Genomic DNA, 26,994 nt, shown 5'->3' on the forward strand with positions numbered 1-26,994 from the left:
TGGATCTACCATCACAAGCACACTTTTCAAAAATATTTTCAATTTAAATTTTTCGAATTAGGTCAAAATTTATTCAAGAATAATTAAATAATTAACAAAAGCAATTTCAGAATCGTTGAAAATTTATTAAAACGTGACAAAGAAATGCATTAAATTTGTTTTCATATTTTTATATATATATATATTAATTGGAAAAATCACTTTAACATACAAAATGTTAAAAGTTTCTATAATAATCGTTATGTATGTTTTTATTAATTTTAATAACAATAATAAATCAAATTCATTGAAAAATAAGATTTAGTTGAATCTGAAACAACTGAAAATTAGCTTGATAAAAAAAATTTAATAAATTTACACTGATATTTTTTATACAAATAAGTGACATTACTTTGACACACAAGATGTACGTATTTTTTAAAACCATTATTTACTTATTTAGTATTAACCTAAATAACAACAGTAAACCAAATTCACACAATAGATGAACATCTGTTGCAAACAGCACGTTTTAATGATAGTCCTAGTATCCCGATAACAGAGTACCTGACACATGTTCAAATAGAAGACCAACAATCCTAAATGCAGAACGCGTGTAATGTTTTTAAGTGACAATGGAATATTACAAGGTAATTAATGACGCATCATCTAATACATGGTCGCATACATAATTACGATATTCGTCTGTTTATAACGTAACATAATTATTATAAACCGCATCTCTGTGGTCTAGTGTATAATTACAATAATAAAATAAATCTACCGTAAAGATTTATTAATCTCGATATTTGAACAAAGACTTTACGATAAATCTCTCATCGTTTTATTGTTATAGTATATACATCAGTGGTTTCCAAAATGTTCAACTAGGGACTCTGAGGAACCATAACTTTCTTACAATGTCATAGCGAGATATATTATATAATTTTTATCATTTTCATGATACTTGATTTTCGGCAGTTGCTGATAAAATTTAAATATCATGCGAAAATCAATGCAGAGATAGAAATAAGTTAATTCTTGTATACACAATTTGAATACAGTTAATTCACTTATCCTACTAATTATGATTAATGGAATTTGTTCAATTAATTTTGAAGTTATTTTTGTTATATATAAAATACATTTGATTTATATTTACTTAACCATTGCAATAAATTACTTTCTTTTTGCAATATGTATTTGTCAGAATTTAACAAAGAGTCTCATGAAGAAAATCTGGATTCAGCAATGATGCCAAGAATTGTAAAAATTTATAAAAACTACTGACTACTACACAATAAACAATTCAAACATTTGTATTCTGTTAACGTATAATATTTTTCTACATTATAGTCCTTCGTTTAAATAATTTTGTAATTAAAAGCGATCGTATTTTCAATCAAATACGAACAACAAAAATCTATTATAAATCATATCATTTTGTTATTAAATAGCATTTATACGATAAATAACGAAAATTTTAACATCGTAAAAATAAAATATTATTACATTTTCCACTTCTTCTTCTTCTTCTTCTTCTTCTTCTTCTTCTTCTTCTTCTTCTAACATTTACTTTAACATTTGGAAATCAAAATGAGTTATTAAGATCTTATGAAAGTTCCAATTAAGTAGAAATTATTCATGATAAAGTGAAAAACTTGTGAAGTTATGAGAATATTTAAATCTTTTTAACAATTAGGTCAAAACAGACACACTCTCCCTTTTCTCTCTCTTTCTCATTCTGAAGGTACAACGATATTCGATCTGGACAATTTAATTGACGCCAGTTTTCGTAACACCCGAAAGAGGTCTCAAAATGAGAGGATGAGTGCCACCAACTCTCCCCCACTCGACATTCGGAATGAAGTATTAAGAAGCAGAGGAGAGGAAAATGGCTTTTAGTTCTGCCAACAAGAAGATGAGATGTTGAAGAGATGTGAGAAGAACAGAGAACGTTGAATAAGAAGAAGAAGAAGAAGAAGAAACAGCAGAAGGAATAGCGTGACGAGTGTTGAAGTAGGTAGTAGTGGTGGAGGGTATGAGGAACGGGGGAAACTGGAGGGTTAGAATTGGCTGAAGGCGAATTTTGGTTCCATTCACATTTGGCCAAGGAAACTGAAGTAGAGGATGGGCAATTGAATATTCCAGGAAGGATAGTGAAAGAGTAAGAGTGAGAAAAGGAGAGAAAGAGAGAGAGAGAGAGAGAGAAAGAGAGAGGAAAATGCAAGAGTGGAAACTTCTCTACGATTGTTCCGGGTTCGTGCTCCATATTCACTCTTTGTCATCTGCATATCGAGATTTCCGTTTTGATATCGTCATCTTGTCTGTTCCTTTTATTCTATCTCCCCCTTACCCCTTTGCTCCCCACTCCAGCACTCCCCAACTCCACCATTTTACTCACTTTACTCTTCATCTTCTTCTCCCAACCGTTCTCTTTCGAATATCTTTTAAAACTCATGCGAGAAAAAAAAGTGAAGAAGAAAAGATAGATAGGATAAAAGATATTCGTGACTACGGTTTTAAAATAAGTGCCTATCGTGAATTTTGAATAGAGAATTTTAAACGAGATACTAATGTTTATTCCAGAAGTAATCAATCGACGAAGATATTCTTACCTTTTTTATTTTAACGAATCAACAACGATTTAACGTTACTTTTATTCTAATTGTTTGTGCATCGCAGGGTGTGATTTTATTTGGTCGTTTTTATTTTTTTTTTATTTTCAGTAGGATCTTTTTTATTTCAAGAAAGATTTTACTTTAATATTTGTTTTTTTTTGTTTTAATACATTTAACGATTTTATTTCAAACATTTTTTTGATCATTGTCAGTGAATTGTTTTAGTTCTTTTTTTTTTTTGTTTTTTTTTTGTTGTTCTCGTTTTTTTTCCATTTTTTTTTAAATCTATTTCTAACCACATTAAACGGGATGATTTAATTCGTGTACAATTTCACTGTCACTTATTATCAAACGTGGAATAATAATAATTCGTATATGAGTCTTATGAATGGTACAGTACAAAATTCGTAACTAAAATGCATCGTTGATGTAAATTTGATCTTTTTTAATTATTGTTCGTATTTTTATCGCTGTCTGTAATATATTTATCTGTTATTTTTCATTTAAATTAAAATGTATAAATTAAGTTTATCTTACAAATTAAAATAAAATGCGAGATAATAGGTATTTACTGTTAATTCAGGGTCTTTTATTTATGAAATTTGTTATGCATTTTGAACTATTATGCAAACGGATTAACGTATGACATTTTATGCTTCATGTATTGTAAAATATTTATATAGGTATAGAAAAAAAACAGTTTAATAATACAATGCACTGTAATTGATAATATGTACTTTATAATTCGCTGATTATTATATTTAGGAGTAACAATTATTGGGAAAAAAATTGTTTCTTTAAATCTTCATTAAAAAATTAACATTGAAAATTTGATGGATTTGGTAAGCATTTGTTCTTTATTACATTTTGAATTTTTAGAAAATTTTGAATAATATTTAAAATGAATTAAAATAATTCAAAATAAATAGATGACGAGTATACTTGTCGAACATAGAATATATGTGTGTTGTTATTATAATATTGAATTTAATTATAATCAAATGATTGTTTTATGTTTTTATACAATTAATATAATTTCATTGTTAATATTTATTTTTTTTATTTTTTTAAATATATAGTTTGCATATGAAATAAAACAAATTAATTACTTAGAACAGTGATTAGTAAGAAATTAAATCTTCTATTATTGAATGATATTTGATAAAACAATTTAAATAGCAAATTTTAATTACTTTTTCCAAATGACGAGCAGATTCGTCAATCACATCTAATTGATTAAATACGATGTAATATTTCAATATAAATCAAATATTTTTATTCAAATAATCTAACAATGAATCATCAATGTTAAAATATTTTATTTAAATTTTCTATATTATTTTATTAATTAATTATATTTTACTGAAAAGTATTATATAACTCAATGAGAGAGAGAAAGAGAGAGAGATAATTATTCGAAGTGAAACACAACAAACTCATTGCATCGCCATTTGCAATGAAACGTTGTCTCGTTATAATTTTTGAAAGATATTAAATTTTAATTCTGTTTAACGCTTGACATAAGTTATTACAGTTTTTTTAAATATACGTGCGCGTAAACTTTTTCTTTTTGAACTACGATTTGGAAACAGAGTAGTCAGAATTTTACACGTCGCTTTAATTACCATTCTCAAAATAATTGCCCTAAATTTTAAACTGATCCTTTAAAAATTTGTAAATAAGCGCTCTTGTTTTATAAATTCGTGAAATAACTAAACTAATTAAATTTAAATTCTCCAAATAGTGTTCGTTAAGCGAAAAAAATGATTTGTTCAATATTTTGGATAAATTAAAATGTTATTTTCCAATTCTGATAAAATTTAGATAATAAATATACTCATACATTTATTATTATAGAAAATAAATGAATAGAATTTAAGAAATAGCTTATTTGATTAATTATTATTAAAATAATGTTTATTTTAATATATTAATGTTAAAAAATATGATACGATAATAGACGAATCTAATTTTTAGCAGTGAAACATGTAAAACGAATATAATAAGAAGTTGATAGGAATTAATTATAAAAATGTTAATAAGAAAATATAAAAATGCTGATTCAAAATGAATATTGATTGATTTTTTTATTATTATGGTAACAAGATGATAACCAAAAAAAAAATATTCGATCTTATTCAATGGCATGAAATTTCTTTGTTCCTATAAATCCTAGTAGGGGAAGCAGGGGTAATGCGCTCACCGGGTAATGGCGCTCACCTCTGTAACTTTGTCAAAGTGGAACATAGCAACACGCCGCGTCACGTGAAGCGCGGGGGTGGGGTCCTCTAACAGGCAGCGACGCGTATGGGAAGTCAGCTTGCGGCCGGTGACCATGAAGTGTGTTTCTCCGTTTACGGCTGCGCTGATCTAATTTTCGATAAATATAAAACATAAGTTCCATCTAAACAACATTTACAATCCTGATGAGACTGGTACCACCACGGTGACAGACCCAGGAAAGGTGCTCGTCGAAAAAGAACAAAAAAGAATCAGATCTGTTACAAGTGGCGAACGAGGAAGAAATAAACCCCATTACCTCTTAGCCTGAGCGGCATTACCTAAAGTCAGGGGCAATGGCACTCAAGCTTGTTTTTTTTGTAATGATTTCCTAATACTTAGAAATCAAAGATAAATACGTTTGGTGTTAAAATGTTGATTACTGAATAGTTAAAGAACTTGTTATTTTTTTAAATTTGGAAGTACCATTAATATTTGGAAAAATACAGCGTATTTTCCTTAAGTGAACGCCATTCCCCCTCCCTACCCTACCATCGTAGCGAATATAATATTTTATCTATATCTATAATTCTCTCTCTCTCTCTCTCTCTCTCTCTCTCTCTCTTTCATCGTGATAAATCGTATCACAATGTCGAATTATTTTGTATGTTTTCTACGGATTCTATTTTTCTTTTACCCAACGTCGAATAAAAATGAAAAAGTAGCTCTTTATTTCAACAACAACAACAAAAAATCGATAAGATTAATAGGTTCGTACTTTTCAATTTAATTGCTGGATTTTCCTGCGGAATCGTTTTTTTTTTCTTCTTTCTGGTAACATTTCTTGCTGCATTAGTTTGAAAAATTACGATGTTGAGGTTCAGTTGTATACAAAAGTACAAGATATTAATTAAATCTGTCGTAATTTGATATAGTTCTAACATATTTTGTACGATTTGTTTATTTCATCTGTCGAATTGAACAATGAAAATTATTTTACAAATTAAAAATTATTCCGATTGAAATATTTAAAATGTGTGTGATATTCTTAAAATAAAAAATCGGAAACTTACTATGTAACATTAAAAGAGAACGACGAATATTATAATTAGTCAAATTAGAATTTTTCTAGCAAATATACTTTTATTTTACATGATAATATTAATTTTATTGATAATTTAATTTAATTATTAATATTAATATTAATAATAATAATTAATTATTAATTTTACATGATAATATTAAAATTACAAATTAAAGATAAGCGATAAGAGTGAATGACAAATATAATATTGCGTCAAATTAGAATTTTGTTGAAAAATATTTTTTCTATGTTATTATTAAAATTGTAAATTAAAGACGCACAGAATGTAATAATAAAAGAGAACGCAAAAACATTATTAATAATATTGATTAATTATAATTAAATTATTAACAATAATTTATATTTTATTAAATATTGTAATATATAATATTTTTACAAAAATTCAATTTCAATAAAATTTTCAATAAAATTGAAATTTATTTAATTAATACTTATTATATTAATATTAATATTTATTATATATATGTACATATTTTTTATAAATATTTAATAAGATAATATCCAAATTGTACATTAAATAACACACACAAGATTAATAATAAAAGAGAATGATAGTTACAGTGCATTGAAGTTGCCGAGAACAATGGCCCTAGACCAATTACGAAAGGGTTGCGGAGTTATTTCATTTTCTGTTCCAGCACGCAAAGAGGTCACTAATCCTTCGGGAAGGATTTGCATTTTTGGGACACGCCGATGGAATGTCAAAGCTTTTACATTACTATTACAAAAAAGAAAAAAAGAAAAAACCCTAATTTACCGTTGAATTTTATAAAAATTGTGAAAAATTGTCTACTACATTTTTTATTTAATTTTTTTTTTATATTATCATCATCATTTAGGTTATCAGAATGAACACAACATTTTCCTAAACAAATGTGTTACTCTTTCAATTAAAATCGATGAAACAAATGAAACTAATGGGAAATCATGTAGATTTAACTCGAGAAAATTAGTGATCTTGATAATAATATAAGCATTATTAACGTGCAAATGTTAAATTAGTAACCTTTAATAAGCAACATACTTTAACGTGTCAAAGTTTAATCGAGTCTGAACGAAGTAATTAATGACGAACGGTGGAAGGTGCATGAATAGTTTTCTACAAGCGTTGTGTGGTTGCATATATATATATCATCTACGTGTACAACAACAAAGTAATTTTTAATTAGCAAGAAAGTCAATTGGTTACAATATATATAGTAATAACTCGTTGCTTTTCCCAGTGAAAACTTGGGAAATATGCAATATCGTAGCTGGTTGAATTTAATAATGATCGAATTTTCGAACTGGTTTATTAATATGATAATCGTTATCTCATTAAACTTTCGAAAACTACTTCTCACTTCTAGACATTCTTTATCGTATCAAATTACGAAATTAATATGATTCATCGTAAGAAAGGAAAATTAACGATCACATCTTTTGTTGAAAGTTTTCTGCAAAAATTTATTATTTACATTAATCTCATTTTACGGTTATAAATAATAAGACATCTTACACTATTCTAAATAATAAAATTGTTTTTTATTTAAACGGAATTACGTTTTTTTTGTTTATATATTATATAAAGGGTGTCTCGGAGTTTACGAATCAAATTGTGGATAAATATTCTATAAATGAAAATAAGGAGAAAAATGTTATTTTGAGTTTGAATAGAAACGGAAATTACGAAGTAAGAAAAATAATGAATTAGAAATTTTTTTAACAATAATTTTGTTTATCTTAAATCGACATTGAACACAAATTAAACAAAAAAAAGAAGAATATGAATAAATGTTTATTTTGTTTTGCATAAAATATTTGATCATTTACGAGCAATTGTGACTGAGAAACGAAAGTTTACATTAATTGACAATAATTCTGTTATTAATCTTAATAAATAAAAAAGTAAAATTTGCTACTAAACACTAAACACACCATAACCAGTCAAATGACCGATTGTCATCTTATTGAAAAAATTTCTTACATGTTATGGTATTATTTGATGAGTAAAAAATTCTTATTAAAGAAATGATATATTTTTTACACATACATCTTAAAATATATGATTCTTTGAAGATGTGTCATTTGATTCGTTATGATAAAAATAGATATACACGAAACTCGGTACGTTGAGTGTTAAAATTAACATAATGAATTAATTATAAAATAAGATAAAATAATAGTACAGAACAATAATAAATATAGAACAATACGAACATATCTCAAGATATGAAAGAAATATCAAAAATCCTAAAAAAAAAAATTAAAACAACTATAAAGAAAAAGATCTAAAAAAAAAAAAAAATACAAACTGCAATTGAATATTTAATATTTCCCCCTACTTGATAAAATTTACTATGATAGAGGAACGCGAACATAACTCAAAACGGAAGGAAATATTAAGTCTTGAAATAATTGATGAATCTAGAAAGGTAAAGGCATGCAAGAAAGAGAGAGAGAGAGGGAGAGAGAGAAAGAGAGTGAGAGGAAGGTTTGAGAAAATCGATTGAAAATCTCAGTAAAATTTCTACTGGAAAGTAAAGTGACGTAAACACACACCTGTTATCTAGATTCATCCAATCGAGGAAAGTCGACACGATGAAGAGAATGAGAAGGCGTGCAATATAAGAAGCAACGAGGCAAAACCTTCGGCCCTGACCTAGGAGTGTTAGGGCCAAGCCTAGTTTCCATGGCAACGATAACAAGCCTCACCTGGTAGGTAATTTCCTGGTATATCGTATTGAAGAAGAGATACATCGATCTTTAATCTAAACCTCTAAAAGGTTAAGGGAAATGTTTAAAGGTTGAATCATTTAGTATATTTATTTGCATAATACCATAATTCATATCACGAAACAAATTTCTAGAAAAACCTAAACAAGTATGAAGGATTCCCGAAACAAGAATATCCAATTTTAAATCGGGTTTTATAATACCTTGAATATATAACGTGTCAGTGTAACGAAAGATTTAGTATGGATGTAAAGTTTATGTAATCAAAAAAATGTACTTTTATGGGTAAAATTAAGAAAGCAATAAAAATGTACACAGATAATAATATAAGAATATATAAATACTATTTTGTGTGTAATACATATCTAATACAATATATAGTATATTTCTAGTCAAAAGTTATTAATTAACATTTTTTTAAATAAATGTTTTAATGTGAAAAATTAAAATTCGGCAAAATATGTTATAGTATATTCACATATTTAAAAAACAAATATATTATCATCATTTTGATATCAATGATGACGATAAAAATCTTGTATATTCTAAATATAATTAATATATTAATTAATATACAGTATACAAAACATCATTTATATATGTTTAATTAATATTTTTAAAAATATATATTATTAGTATACACGGGTTCCTAAAACAAAAATCAGAACCTTGTTAAAATATTTATTTATAAATTGAGATAGCAGGAAATCTTACTTATTATTAGATATTCAAAAAAAAACCCTTAGATAAATCAGTTAATTATACTGAAATTTATCATAGTAATATTCTTTATAAAAAATAGTTTTAAATGATCTCGCTATAATTGATTATTTACAGTACATTGAAAGTAATATTTTAAAACACAGGTATGATTTTTATTAAATAGATATAATAAAACAATCTTATTTTATATAGAAGAAACTTGTTTAAAAATATTCCAACTCGTAAATTCGATTATCCGTTGGACCTCAATTTATTCATATCAATAGTTTATCGATCATGTTGGGTAATCATGATCCTACTTTATATACATTGATCTTTGATCTAAAGGAGAATTAATAGGATAAGACGAAAATTTATAATCTCTACTTATTTCACGTTTGAATGGGACGTGTATTCGACCATTTAGGATGTTCATGTCCAGAACTCTATTAAACCCATATCCCAAGGACAAATCTCTATGAAAGCCGAAACAAGAATGAAGGATTATCTTACATACTAATAAAACTTTATCTTTTGATACAGTTTAAATGTATTAACAGATCGCTTACATATTTCACCAAATATTCATTCTCAGATATACGATGTCAAATATAACTAACTATTCCAACAAATTGAATTTTTGGTTATGTAAAAATTATATTTAAAAAGTATGATTCTTAGTCAGCTTTCCTTTTTTTTTATATAACATAGCGAGTCTCAAATTAGAAGTAATAGAAATATTTGTACAATGAAAACAAAATAATGTAAATTTAAAATTTATAAAAATTAATTTTGATAACTTATTTTTATAAATAATTAGTTTGCATAACTATTATTTATTATTAAATGTCTATCGAAATTATTTTTTCATTGCTTTTCAATTTTCCTTGCATTTAATTAAATCGTTAATTAAAATCCTTTTTATTATACACCAATTAACAATGGCTTAAAATGTATTTTAACTTTATATTCGAGAGAAATATTAAAAATAAAAAAAGATAAAATAAAATTCGTTATAGAATTGTATTGTTTTTTTTTTTTTTTTTTATAGATTTATAGAGGATGTCATAGGAAAATTTAGTCTCTGCCAATACTCTTGTTCAACATCGTATATGTATATTTCACATTGATGTTTCGAATCGATTCCGATAATACTAAAAAAAAAAAAATACATCCTTCATTTTTTTTTCCTTTTTCCTTCTTTTTTTTTTTTTTTAGTATAATCGGATTCGAAACGGATTTTTGAGATTGTCGATGATGCAATGGGGATTATTTTTTTGGTTCATTTGGATAACAATTAAAAGGATGTACCGTGAAAAAAAGACAGATCTTTCGATATTATGAACTATAAATAAAGTTGAGAAAATATGAGTTTAAGTCGGAGGGAAAAATTACGACGGAGTCGTTCGTGTTTGTATTCTATCGAGACTAATTTTATCGTAGCACTTGACAATTCCAAAGGTCGTTCTTCTGATTATTTCTGGAAACCTTTGGTTGTATTGGTCGTAACTATTCGAAGATTTTCTAATCTGAAAATCATAAGCACCCGGTGTACTTTCATTACAGATTAATCATAATAGTTCTGATTTTGAAATATTATAATAATAATATTTCTTATTAAATACAATAATAATAAAAATAATATTTAATAATAATAATTAAATATATACTATAAAAATAATAATATAACTATTGTTATAATCGTAATTAATAATAATAATTCTAATTTTGAAATATTATAATAACACTATTTATTATTAAAATATAATAATAAAAATAATAATTTAATTATTGTTATAATGATAACTAAATAAATACCATAATAATTATTATTTTAATAATAATAATAATAATAATAATAATATAAATAGATACTAATCCAAAAATTATATAATTAATATTAAATATTATATTATCTCGTAATATGGAATAAATAAAAAATAAATAATAAACCATATTATGTAACTTACATCGGAATATTATATAATAATAATCTAAATTATTTTAAATAACTCATATCGTTATCATAATTTATTTTTTTCTACATAATAATCCAAATTATAAAATAACCGATGTCATATAAAATATGCAGTATCATTATTTATTATACATTTATTATACATAATGAAACAAATTATAAGATAGTCAGTTTCATTTAAAACAGTGGTTCCCAAAAGTATGCGTCTCAGTACACTAGGGAGTTGTGAAATTTATTACACAGTTTTCATCATTTTAATTCCATTTGCGACTTCTTATTTATGCGATGTTGAGTTTCCGGCAGTTGCTATGATAAAATTCAAGTAACGTGCGAAAATGAATGTGAAGAAGGATATGAATTTCATGATTCTAGAAAATGCGCGGCTATACCAACAGGGCTCATCAACACTAATAATTATAGTAATTAATTAAATTCGTTGAATTACATTTTGTTTGCGATATAAAATACATTTTCTTTTATTTTATTTTTACTTAAACATTGCAAGAATGTATTGATTTTTTCCGTAAAATATATTTATTAAAATTTGATATATGGTGTCATGAGAAAATTTAAATTCAACGAAATGGTTGCTGAAAATCGAATAAATTTGACAACCATTGATACCAAAAAATAGATAAATTATCCTAATAATAATAATAATAAACGAAATTAAATAGCTGACGTGGTATAAGAGATGAAGTATCCTAATTTATGTTACGATAGCATGATAATAATAATCGAAATTATATAGAATAATCGACTGTCGTATAAAAGATATAGTATCATAATTTATGTTTCGATATGATATAATAATAATAATAATAATAATAATAATAATAATAATAATAATAATAATAATAATAATAATAATAATAATAATAATAATAATAATAATAATAATAATAATAATAATAATAATAATAATAATAATAATAATAATAATAATAATAATAATAATAATAATAATAATAATAATAATAATAATAATAATAATAATAATAATAATAATAATAATAATAATAATAATAATAATAATAATAATAATAATAATAATAATAATAGTAATAATTTATATTGTTCAATAGTTGGATGTTTAATATAAAAGATGAAGTATCACAAAAGAGATATAATTTCGAAAAGATGTCCTGACATTGATTGATATTCAAGTAACTCTGATTCCTATGTTGAATATTTTCGAGTATATATATATGCATATGGTATGAAAGTAACACGTGTATATATTCGTGAGAAGTATAAGCTAGGTCATAAGATAGAAACGCATAGACCATCGGTTGCCTTGTCTTTCCTTAAGATTAATATTCCTTGCTCGAAGAAAACGGCAACGTGAAACGTCGACGAAAACGTTGATGCTACCTACCGACAGTAAGTGCACATACATACATACATGCATACATATCTATTTTGGAAAAGGGAAATCGAGTGGCACGTAGTGCTGCTACATATGACACCGAGTGCGTTCGTCTCTTTGCCTAGAAAACGATATTTCGGGTCATGGTTTATCGTCCGGGCAGCAGCTTCGTATAGTTGATCCAAGATCTTCTTCGAATTCCAGGGTTTATTTCACGAATTGTTATTATATTTTATTAAATGATCTTATAGTTAATTATATTTAAAAAATAATAATATATTATTTATACTATTTATGATACAAATTGTATATATTTTATTAAAAAATTTTATAGTTCATTATACGTTAATATTCATAATATATTATTTATACTATTTTGGATAGAAATTTTATATATTATATTTTATTCAAAGATTTTATAGTTGAATATAAGTAAATATTAATAATATATTGTATTATTTATACTATCTTTGATACAAATTGTATACCTAATACTTGGATTTGGTCATATATATATATAAATATACAAATATTTTATCTAAAAATATAATAAAAATGTAAATATATATATGTACAAATATAATATATATTATGATAAAAAAAGTATTGTTATTATATATTATTTATTATATATTATCTTTATTACATACAGAAATTTTTTCTGTGTTTTTAAATGTAAAAAATGATTTCAGTTGTAGAAAGTAATCTTACAGCGTACTGAATTTTCTGACCATTTAACAAATCGTTTAAATTATATAAAGAAATTCCTCCCTCCCCCCTCCCTCAGATTCAAAAATATATGTAATGAATTTATATTTATCCTTTCGGTCAGCATTGAATAGACTGTGCGAAATCTTCTTAGAATTCGAGTGTTTATTTTAGATCATTATTATATAATTTTATACAAGATTTTATAGTTAAATTTTTTTTATATAAGTATGGATATTAATAATTTTTGCATAATTTTTCATTTATTTTTGATGCATAAAGAATATTTACAAATTTAGAACATTACAAAATTCGTAAATATGTATCGTATATTTATGGGAAGTTAATTTTTAAAAATAAAAATTTTCATTAAAAACTATGTACATATATATGTAAGACTTTATGGTTGAATTTACGTAAAAACAAATATTAAATTATTTGATAATTCTTCATGTATTTTATGTGATAACAAAATTATTCAAAATTGTAGAAAGAAATTGTACTTTTATTGAAAATGAGTTTAAATTAATTAGAATTTAATTATTTAATTAAAGTCATGATTATATATATATATATATGAAACTTACAATAAACATAAATATTAATGTTGTACGGATTCATAGTTGAAATATGTGTTTATAATATTTATATTTATGTTTATTTATATGTGTGAGTGACAAGAAAGTGAGAAAACGTAACGATTTGGGTGTTCTTCTTGAATAACATAAGATCTGTTTATGTAAATGTTAAACAAACGGTCTCGTATAGTTTTTCTTTACAAAGTGATCTCACTGTTAGTCTCTTCTTGAAATGTATAAACATTATAATGTGTATAAAACTAACTTAAAGAGAGAATAATAGTGTGAAGAAAGAAAGAAAGACACGAATGTTTGAAACGAAACAAAAGAAGGGCAGTGTACGTTGAGATGTTGTCATGTGAGCATCGTATTAACATTTAACCTAAAACGCATAATCAAAATACTGCGTCCTGTAATTTGTAAAAATGTGATATTTTTAAAAATCTTGTTATTTGTAAAAAATGTAATGTAATCGCAAAAAATGTAAATTATTTATTTTTAAGTAAAAAAATATTTTTTGTTCATCATCCAATTGGCTAAAATCTTATTCTATATTAAGATATAGTTTTTTTTTAAAGGTTATGTTTCTTTTTTCATTTGATTGCTCACTGTAGGAATAGGTATATATAAAGTGTTTTGAGATAGGTTTTGTGTTAAATAAATAAAATAATAATTATAGTGAATATAATTAATATTTTTTAGAATCTTCGTCCTTAAAAATGTCAGAAGTGGAATATAACTTATAATTGATAATTTCAAATTTTAGTGGTTTTTTCTTAGTAATCCGTATTTTTAAAAAATCGTAAAAAGAATTCTTTTATTCATACTTTTACTGAATTTATATTCATAGTTTTTTACAGCTTCCAGTCATCAATTCGAAACGTTCTTAGAAATAGAGTGTTTGAAATCATCGTTATAAAATTTCGTAAAAAATAGTTGAATTCATATAAGTATAGATATTACTTATTATTACAATTTTTATTGAAAATTAGACTAGTATTTCTATAAATTGTGTACGTATAATAAAACGTTAAAAAAAATGTTTAAATTGTAAAAGGAAATCTTGCATTCGTATTTTTTACTAAATTTATAATTATTTATAAATGTAAATTCAAAATTAGAATTTATAAATTCTAATATAGAATTAATATTAGAATAATTATATATTTAAATACAAAAATTAATAATACAATTTACTCGAACACGAATATATCAATTATTTATAAATTATTTATTTTATCGAAAATTAATAGAATTTTTACAATTGTTTATATTTATTTGGAGATTAAAATAATTGTTTAAATTATAGAAAAAAAATGTAACATTTATATTTATACAGAATTTATATATATATATATAATTAATGATTTCTTGAAAGATACCGTTTTCTTAAAGATTAAATTTACGAGAGTCTATAAAATCATGATATATTTGAAAGATACTTCTCTAACAGTACACTCTCTGTTCTCAATTAGTATATTTATCGAAGTAGAAAATTTAGAATAGAAACGACAACTCTACTTAAGAATCCAATTGAATAATAAAATCAAAATAGAATATACTACCAAACTATAATTTAAGATGTTTCTTTTTTTAAATATGATTTTAATATCTCGTGTTATCTTAAGTGATGGTACCTGAATGTTCGCTTAAAGTAGACAAATGGAAAATAGTTATTATTTCCATTGAATAATTTTTCAAACTAGCGTTATATGATAATAAAAAAAATATTTCTTACTCCTCTCTATTTTTTCCATTTTTTTCATTTCATTCTTTTTTAAGAATCGTTCTTTTTCTCTTTTATTTTCTTCTAGGTAAGAAAACGAAACGAAACGAAATGAAATACTTATTCTGCAAACTTTCTATATTCTTTCTTCGTTCTTTTTTATTATTTTTTTTTTTTTTTTCATTTCTTACTTTATATCTATCTATCTATATCTTCTACTTATACTTCGATCGAAACATTTACGAGTGCAAGAAAAACGTCTGTTAGAGATTCACACGAGTTCTTTGTAGAGACTCTTACAAGATATGTGAACGTTTAGATAAGTTGAAGAAGAACAGAAAGAGAATGAAAGAAAGAGAGAGAAAGAGAGAGAGAGAGAGAGAGAACATATGGTAGGATAAAATGAGACACTAGATGAGTGTTTATTCACAGTCGCGAATATGGAGCCGGTCACTAAACTACGGGAAAGAAGAAACTAGTAAAACCTAGCGTTTTCTAACTTTTATTACGAAGGAACAAAAAAAGTTTTTATTCCAGTTTTCTTCTTTTATTTTTTATCTTTTATTTTTTTTTTTTTTCATTTTTTTGTAATTTTTGTCTTTTCTTCATAATTTGTATAAAAGTATTATCAAAAATATCGTGACCAGTAGAATTCACGATGACTTTTTCATTTCTATTCAAGGTGATTATAGCTTTTCCCAACGTTTGACGTTTCCTGTCGATAAGAATTTTTTTGTTTGTCGAGTTGATATATAAAGAAGTGATCAAGTTTATGTGATCATTTGCAGACGATTCGAGTTAGTTTGCAAAAAGTGAGATGACCAGTGTTTGATGATGGTACTTTGGTTTTTGACTATTCTTCAAATGTTCGAGAAATGATCTTTAGGTAAGATAAAAATATTCTCCATCTATGCCATTGGAATGATTTGTTTAACGAAAAAAAAATAATAATAGAAGATAAGAAGAATATAAGAATAATGATGTATCAATAAATAATTGTAAATGCATTAGTTGATAATGATTCAAAGATTCTTGATTAATTTTCAAATGTTCAAGAAATTATCATTTGATAAGAAATTATTCTCCATCTATGTCATAGTAATGATTTGTTTAAGAAAAAAAAATAAAAATTATAAAATAGCAATAAATAAGTAAAAATCCAATGACTGATAATAGTTATGCAGTTTCTGATTATTTTTTAAATATTCGAGAAATGATCATTCAATAAGAAACTATTTTTCATCTATGTCATAATAATGATTGTTTAAAAGAAAAAAAGAGTAATGAAATAACAATAAAAAATTGTCAATCCAATAGTTGATGATGGTTCAGAAATTCTTTATTAATCTTCATTATTCGAGAAATGATCTTTAGGTAAGAAACTATATTTCATTTTGGCAATAGTAATAACGAATAATAATTACTTAAATATACCGAACTAATATTACTTACTATTACTTATTATTACTTATTAATTTGAAATTATTTTTAATAATTGTTTTGTCATAAGAATCCATGATTGCTTAAGGAAAAAAAAAATACAAAAAAAAAATAAGATCGCAATAAATAATTTTAAATCCGATAGTTATTAATGATTCAAAAATTTTTGATTAATCTTCACATATTCGAGAAATGATTTTTCGATAAGAAACTATTCTCCATCTATGACATAATAATAATTGTTTAAAAAAAAAAAATAAGAAAAATAAAATTTTAATAAATAATCGTAAATCCAATGGTTGATGATGCTTCAAAAATACTTGATTACTCGTCCCATATTCGAGAAAACCGATCATCTTTCGATAAAAAACTATTTTTTATCTTTGCCATGATAATCCATGATTGTCTAAAAAAGAAAGAAAGAAAAAAAAATAAGAAAAATTAAGTTGCGCGATAATATAGGTAAGATCGATAAAAAAAGTTTATTCGAAAGAAGAGATGGTATGGATAGAACACGTTTCTAAAGGGTAAAACTTTTTGAAAAGAGGGGTGTGAATGCTACTCATTGATTGGGTTCAACGTCGTCAATTTATGACGAATTTCGATGACTGGTCCCAGAACTGAGAGTATACTTCCTAAAAATAGAGGTTTCTTTAGTGCACATATATGTTTGTGTGTGGAGGTATATGTATAAATACGTGTGTATGTGAAGATGTATGTATAAATATGTGTATATGTGGAGATATATGTATAAATATTTATGTGTGTATGTGTGGAGATATATCTATAAATATATATTTATGTGTGGAAATATATCTATAAATATATATAGGTGTGCAGAGATGTATGTATAAATATGTGTGTGTATGTGAAGGTGTATGTACAAATATGTGTATATGTATGGGGATGTATGTATAAATATGTACGTATAAATATGTGTGAGTATAGTATGTTTGTGTTTGTATGTACGCTGCTGCATTTTGTATTCGTCGTACGACGCTAGATAACCGAACAAGATAGCAACGAATTCGTCGAGTAAATTGTCGTCTGTGCAATCAGTGAGATCGATGGAAACGAAACTTCTTGAACGGTGCTGGACTTCTTCTTTTTCTTCTTCTTCTTCGTAGAGAATTCAATTTTCTTACGACGATGGTAAAAGTAAAAGGATAGGAATAGATAGATAGATAGATAGATAGATAGATAGATAGATAGATAGATAGATAGATAGAAAGATAGATGGATGGATGTATATAGATGGATGGATAAATTGAGAAAAATGTCAGTGTACTTTTGACGAAAATTCAAGACAATTTATGATCATGATTTTCTTGTATTGTTTTAGTAATAACAATTCAATTAAATTGACGAATTGTTGTTATTTTCTTTATCGTGAATAGATAATTTATTATTTTATTGGTTTTTTTTTCTGTTGTTAATGTAAAGTATAGTTCTAAATATATTATCGAGATGATATGTGAATAAATTTTAGAGTTTAGTTTAGAATCTTTGATGTGTATCATTTTGATTCATTTTATGATCGCTCAAAATTTTATCGATCGATAAAGAAGTTTGATTATAATTTTGTTTTGTAATAATTTGATATCAAATATGTTTCATATTTAAAATTTAATTAGAAAATTATATTGTGGACTTTGTTTAATTAATTAATGCTTTATCATTGTATATAATGAAATAATAGTTGTGTTAGTTGTAGTAATTAGATTAATTATTAAGTTATTACACAGTTTTATTAAGTAGATTTATATTAATTTTTCGTTTAATATTCAGTTTATTGTAAGTTGTGTATTAATAAGAGGAAATAGGCAAATGTGTTAAACATATGTAAAAAGAATTGAAAAATAATAGATGTACATAGTATATTTAATAAATAAACATACTTAATAATTTCAGAAATGCTTGGAAAGGAAATAAAGTAATTGTTAATAATTTATCTTGATTTAATATGAACTAACTATGAATTCTTTAAGACAAAATGCTTCGAATTCAGCACTCATTTATTCTTTAGTTGATCTTTTTTTATAAAGTTTTCATGTGACTAAAAAAACTGCTCGGCAGTTGGTCAACGTATAACTCATACTGGGACACAGTCGTTTCTTTAATGTACTTTTTTCTCAGCCTAACGTTACTTTTTCTTTTCACACCTTTCTTCTTCTTTGTCAAGATGGTGACTAGTCAGCACGTGCACACGTTACTTTTCTCAGTTAGCAAGAAAACTATTATTTTATTTCAAAGAAAAGGCACTATGTTATTGTTATTATTATTTCTAACTTTTTGTGTCTATAATAAATATGTTTACATTTTCTTCTTAATAACATATCTTATAAAATTAATGTATATTTTTTTTTTTGGTATTTAAGTCTTCAAATTCAATAGGTGATATTAAGGGTAAATTTATAAGTTTATAAATTTTTAATTTTTTTAATTTTTATATTATTTATATATTAAATAAGAAATTTGTTAAAATATATTTTGAAACTTTTTCTTAGCATATAGTAAATGAAAAATAAATATGCTGAGAAAATATCTTATAAAATAAATAAAAAGAAATTTAAACGAAAAATTAAAAATGATTTTAAATAATAAATAATAAAATTGCAAATTTTATTTTAATCGAATTGTACACATAGTATTTTTTTCATTGACAAACGTACGATTAAAAAGTACGCAAATTTTTAAACAATAATTTATTTCTATTATCAGATGATTAAATTTAATTTAATTTACTTTGAAGTGTTGCATACGTCGTTCCGTGAATTTCAATTATTGATACTAAGATAATTATCTACTGTATAAAGGAATCTGTTTAATCGTGCACGACTAAAGTTCTTAGGTAGACGTTCGAAAGTACACGTGCTAGGAATTCTATTCTATTATTGTCTTCGCTTATTTTATACATCGAACAGGTGTTTATTGGCACTACACGAAGCCACGTCCTATTCGATGTTGAACACGCGCGAATTTCTTGGCAAAATATCGTATAACCAAATATTTTTACCTTGACTTTTATTCATTCTTTTTATTTAAATGTTATCTCTAGGAAAAAAAATTATAGACGTTTCGAACCTATACAATTTTTAATATTTTACAATAAATAGATATTAAAATTTGTAATAAAACGACAATGTTTTGACGAACAAACAAAGTCAACGATTAATGTGTGAAAATATTTAAGTTTTTAATAAAACGCCGAGTTTTTTTTTAACAAATACGAACTTCGATGTTTAATATTTTCATTAATAACATATTTTGTCTAACAAAGGAAATTTTTTTAATAAATTTTACTTTTTCCTATTTTTAAATGATGCAAATTTATTTTAAAATTTTTATTTAATCTTTAAAATTTTGAAATTTATTAGAATTTATTAGCAATTTATTATTTTAATTATTAGAAATATAGTTTAATTATAAATATTACAATTTTCAATGAGAGGAAGATTTCTAACAAATATGCATATCAAAATTACTTTTAGATAATACAATTTTGCCCAAAACGAAAACGTTTTAAAAATGAGAAAAGTTGATATAGACACAGCGTATCCTTTAATGCAATTTTATTTACAACGTCAATTTTCATTCCATCAAAAATACTAATATTTGCAAAAATTCGAAGTATCGAAATTGGTAACCGTAGATACTATTTTTGATAGTGATCGTTAAAAAGCATGTATATCATGTTCACATCGATAATCGATGGAAATTTAAAAATAAAATTTACTTTATCTCGTATCCCCTATGTTTTATAAAATTCGTCTCGCGGGTAAAATAAGCGAAATATTGTTCAAAATTTGCTCTATTTCACATTTTGTAACTTTAATAACACAACTTGTAGCAATTAAATCGTATCTATAAAATATTTTCCCTTCTCCCTACCTCCCCATCATCCCGCTACATTTATCTCTCTCTTTTTTTTTCCTTTTTTTCTCCACTTCCATTTTATGGAAATTGTTTTAATACGCGTGAAACGCATTTGTTTAATTCGAGTATCGATTATAAAAAAAAAAGTATTCTATTAAAATTCTATTAAAATTTGCCAAAATCTTACGCTACCAAAACATAAATAATTAAATTATTTATTTTCTTAAGTGCAATTATTAATTATATTTTTAAAAATATATATTCAACGGCTGTAAACAATTTTAAAGGAATTTGGAAAATCATATATAGTATTATAATATATTATAGCGTTTAATGTGTATTTCATACACATGCGCGAATTTAATGAATATAAGCCAAAATGCAGTAAATGAATTTTTAACAAGAAGATTAATTAAATAGCTTATTAAAAAAAAAAAAGAAAAAAAATAACGCTGACAAATATTTAAAAGTATTATTTTATCGTTTGTAAAAGATTATAAAAAAAACAAAAGTGTTTGGGTTTCAACAGGATTATTTTTATTTTCATTTTTTCCAGGACTCCATCCCCCTCATAATATCTCATCGTCTCATATCAAGAATACTTTTTTTCCGCGATGACATTATTGTTGCAAAACCATTTCCGAGTTGTTTTTCTAGTCAACCATAAATTCCACTCGTCCTCGACACCTTCGCATAACGTGGAACGTTGAACGACCCAAACCAATATAGAAAGAGAGACGTGAAATGAATATGTGTGTGTGTGTGTGTGTGTGTGTGTGTGTTGAGAGAGAGAGAGAGAAAGAGCACGTAATGGCTTTTATCAGACTCATACCTTCTATGCCATTTTCGAGCTCAGTCATCATTTGCATAAATAACTTCGCGAAATTCTCCATTTTCGATTAATACATTTATTATCATTCACATAATCAACGATCATTAACTTTGGAATGAGATAAAGCAAAGTAATTATTTGATCAATAATCTTATCGAATTTCTCAAAATAGGAAGGAAATTTCAAATTTCTAAGTCAGTGATTTATAATACTAACATATATACGTATATTTATATAGATAAATTTTGCTTGCGTAACATTAGTTTGTTCAATTCCAATTTACAAGAGGAGTTTATTCTTAGTGGTAGTCGTACATTGATCGTTACAGTTTAAACCGAGCTTTCGTCTTAATTGTAGTCATTTATTATGGTAATAAAATACTCTAGCAAACGTATAAGTACCTTTCTAATTTCATGAATTATCACTTACTTTGGTTTTATAGACATACATATAATTATGTATCATTATTATATATTACAACGTTACTTTTTCGAAACCTTTTTAATTTTTGGCATCTTTGTTGAAAATGTAAAGTTTTCTATAAAGTACTTTATATTAAATTCTAATAAATGTACTTTGCGAAATAACCAATTATTTTATAATGATTAAATAAAAACAAATAAATCATTTTTTAATTCACTAAACAATAAACAAATTTAATTTATTTGTAACAATTAATGAGATTGATAGGCTGGTGGAAGAAAAAATGCTTTCAAATCATTGAATTAAATTCGACATAACCAATCATTCTAATTTCCTTTTCTTTTAAGATACCTACTATGTGTAAATGTAATAATATAAAGTATTATATATAAATTATTTATATTATTTATATATTAAACAATAGGATAGTTTGAAAATCGAAAAATAATTCAAAGGACCTCTTCCAAAAAATGTGCCAATTTCATAGTTACCATATAAAGGGGGTGCTCGTGCAAAAACTGGGGTAGAAAGGAAAACAACGTACGAATGTATGAATGGGACAAGTAAAAAAGAGGAAAAGAAATAGAAAAGTAAAAAGAATTTAAAAAAAGCACTTGGTAGCTGTTTTTTCTTCTTTTTTATTCAGTTTTGTTGATTTAACGAGTCTCATTCTTTCGTGGCGCGCAAACGTCACGTATATTACGATCTCGTAGCTTTCACCTACCCTCCTATCCACTGTTATTTTCACTTCCTCTCTCCTTCAATCTCATTTTTTTGCTTCTATATGACGAGGAAAGAAATCAAATGCAAATCGCCACCTCGCTTTTGCTCGATGAAAAAGACCAAGGGGTGAGAATAAAACAGAATCAGATTTTTCACAAGAGGGGTGGCTCCTATTTTAAATCATCTCTTGCCATATTATCGATATTTCATTAACCACTAACATAAACATGAAACGTTCTCTAAAATACGTCATTTTCTTTTTTTGATACTTTACTTTATTTCATTTATTATTTAATATGTTTATTTAAATATTGTGAAAGTTAAAATATTTCATTAGAGGTTTTTTGGGGTGTCACCTGAGTAAGATTTTTAATGACAAATGATTTGAAAAAATTTAGCTAAATTCAAATATCGTACAATAATATTTTACTTATTATATAATTTTATATATAATATTATTAATATTTTTGTTTTGCCATATATTTATAATTATATTTAAAAAATACATAAAATAGTATAATAATTATTTGTAATATTTCAAAAAATACTTCAAACCAAGCTTAGGCATTTCTATAAACGCAAAATAATAAAAGTACCCTTTATCTTTAAATTCGTATCATGCATAATTCATTTCATTAAAAAATCATGGTTCATCTTCCAATTTGTTTCTACCAACCTTTACTGACACAATCGTTTCAATTTAATGTTCTCAGCTTTTTTTTATTGTACATACAATGTAATACTTTTTAATCCTGTCCAAAAAGATTAAATCAATATATCAAAAATCCTATTTTAAGGATAACAAATACATCTAAACAGACAGTCTTACATTCACACACACACACACATACACACACATATGCACATATATATAAATACACTCGTATAAAAGAATCTCGAAATCTTAACACGACTTCCCTGTCGGGACCTGGTCAAATTAAAGTCTTCGTATTACGACTCCCATCAGAAATCGCTGACACGTATCAATGACAGATGACAAGTCTTCGGGGAATAGGAAGACTACTCTTCGTTGGAACTACCAACATAACCGTCTCTCAAAGTTACCCTAGTTAAGGGGGAGAGTGTATGAGTGTTGAAGAAAGAAAAAAGGAAACAAAAAAAAGAAAAAAGAAAAAGAGATAGAAAAAAGAAAAAGGACCGAAAAGGGTGTGAGAGCTCCTTAAGCTTCCCTTTCACTGGTGTTACCGTTATTAATTTTGCTACGAGTAAAAGAGAGAAGCTCGAGAAAGTTCAAGAAGTAATGACGAAGATTAGCATTACTATATATATATATATTTATATTAGGTGCCTCGACCACGCGTTGCTGTGGTTTTATTATAATACGTTGATTTAATATTATACTAAACTATTCAATGCAGTTTAATTAATATTCAACTTTATAAATAATTCATGTAATATTTACACGTTTTTGATTTATCATTAAATAATAATATAGTATATATATATGTATATCCAAAAGTTTGTGGATAATTATTATTTTGTAGTAAAATATAACATACAAAATGATACAATAATTAGAATGAAATATATAAAATAATAATACATGAAAAAATAGAAAAAGTAAGGTTATGTCATATGTAAATCTAAAAAACACGTGTTTCGTGGAAATAAATTGAAATATGTTGCCATCTATTGAATACTTACACAACCTAAAGATCTATATAACCTTTAAATAATTAATCTTTAAATTTGCAATAAAAAATAAAAAATAATCGCGATAAAAATTATCCAGTATTCTAAGTTGGAACAAATCACATAAAATTAAAAAAAATTTATTAAAGTCGGTTCAGTAGTTTTGGAGTCACAAGATGACAAACATTTCGACAGTTAATTTTTATATACATATGTAAATATGTATATGTGTGTGTGTATATATTTAAGTCAGAAAGAAAAAAAGAGAGAGAGACAGAGAGAGAGAGAGAGAGAGAGAGAGAGAGAGAGAAAGAAGATGCGACTGAAGGGAAACTTTATGCATGTGTTTGTGTATGATTGAAAGAAAGTGTTAAGGAGAATGAGAGAGAAGTTACAATTTAAAAGCAACATTGTTCATGTGTTTGTGTAAGATTGAAAGAAAAGTGTATGAGAAAAAAAAAGAGAGAGAGAAAGAATCATGAGATTTGAAGACAGCGTCTATAATTGTTACCTCCTCTCCTCAGCTACCCTTAACCTCATCTCAACGTGCCAATCCGTGGACGTGGGTATAGGCCTTTAGTCAGCGTTTCGAGAGAATCGAGCAATTAATCACGCTCGTTCCCTCTCTCTCTCTCTCTCTCTCTCTCTCTCATTCTCTCTTGTTCTATCTGTCTTTGTCTCTTTCTCTATCTGTCTTTGTTCCTATCAAGGGAATGTTATTCGCTCGGTTGTAAAGACCTCCAGCACGGATATTATCTCACGATTTCACCTTGGCATCATATCTCTTTCGTCATCGACGTTGGCATTTAATTTCGTTTAGAAACATGAAACCCTACAGACCCTTTCTTGTCTATCTTCTATCATTGCGATAGTGGTGATGCTGCCTATTCCTTCACCCTTCGAGAAAAGAGAAACAGTTTATTTGAGGATAAGAAATAATATAAAAAGGGAGAAGGATGAAACTAAGAAGGATCTAATCTTTTTCTCTCTATTTTTTTATTATTATTATTGCTATTATTATTGTTATTGTTATTATCTTATATATAACGTGAACTATAATCTAGATTTCTTTAAAGATCAATCAGCTGTTATTTAGTTGACCTAATAATCTATTGGAATTGTTCGTAATTTAATTTCGTTTTTAGCACAGATATCTCGTTAGACGAGAGTTTAACGAAATCTAATTGTATTTTAAACTTTAATATCATTTTATATAATATTTATATATATATATATATAGCAAAAAGATATTTAAGATAGGATTAATAACCTTCTTGTATTTCGAGTTGTTAAATAATGTTTTGTTTCTTTTTTTTTGTTGAAATTACATCAGAAATGAAAAATCATAGTAAAAATTTATGTACTTCGTATTTTGCCTTTTTAATTGTACCTTGCAAGTGAGAAAATAATGATGTGAAGTTTACAAAGGGAGTTTTTTTTAAATGAAAACTAATGTTAAAATTGATTTTTGAAATATCAATGATATATATGGTTGAATAAAAATATGGCACTTGTGGATGTTAATTGTCTCATAACGTCACGAGAAATATCCAAGAAGAAATTGAATTTATTTATTTCTTTTAAAATTACCTGTATTTTAAATATAAATAAATAATTTTTTATTTATCATTGAAAAAAATAAAATTACCTTTCATACAACTAAATTGATCAACAACTTCATCAACTTTACTATTTATTTGCTGATTTATTTTTTATCTATTCGATTAATTAATTTTATTAATATTATTTACATTATTAATATTGTCTAGAAATAAATAAAAAAAATTAGATATTTCCATATAATACAAAATTTGTTTATTCTTAACCCCTTGGGAAATTGATGGAAAAAAAATCGACGATAATTAAATATTCTCTAGTTAGATTAAAAAAACCTGTAATATTTCTTTCTATTTATTTTTCTTTTATTTGTCCAAGAAGAATTTAACGTTAAACGAAGAACATTCCAGGAAATCTTAAATTTAATAAAATAATCGGCACTTCTCTCTCCTTCCTGCTGCATCGTTAAAGCTAATTACTTCTTTTGCGAGTTTGCAATGCGAGAATAAGAGAACTTCCGAAGTCTGATTCTGACTTTCTTTCAATACTTTGCCTTCGTATCTATAATATATATCCTTCTTTATCTTTTCTTGCTTTGTTTCGTTCGTTCGTTTGTTCGGGAAAGAATTCATCTTATCGCTCCATAGTTTTCTTCCTCCAACCACCATCCTCCTACAAACCCTTCCCTATCATATTTCATATCTGTCACTCTCTCTCTCTCTCTCTCTCTCTCTCTCTCTCTCTCTCTCCTTATTTTTATCTCTTTCTCTCTCTTTTTCTCTTTCTGTT

The 26,994-nt window shown here is 25.5% G+C and overlaps 1 protein-coding gene across 8 annotated transcripts in view; it reads left to right on the top strand.

Moving 5' to 3' along the window:
• LOC107065356 (inactive dipeptidyl peptidase 10) overlaps positions 1–26,994 on the top strand; it is a 170,933-nt gene that overhangs the window by 60,007 nt on the left and 83,932 nt on the right. The window contains exon 1 of one of the 8 annotated variants that reach the window (XM_089176137.1): positions 16,118–16,587. The exons of the other annotated variants lie outside the window; for them this stretch is intronic. The gene's annotated coding sequence lies outside the window, so the exon portion shown is untranslated. Of the gene's footprint in view, positions 1–16,117; positions 16,588–26,994 lie in introns of those variants that run through there. 8 annotated transcript variants of the gene reach the window in all.

Source organism: Polistes dominula, unplaced genomic scaffold (assembly GCF_049000335.1).
Source record: "Polistes dominula isolate Pdom_NZ unplaced genomic scaffold, Pdom_raw_medaka contig_21, whole genome shotgun sequence".
Taxonomy (NCBI): Eukaryota; Metazoa; Arthropoda; class Insecta; order Hymenoptera; family Vespidae; genus Polistes; species Polistes dominula.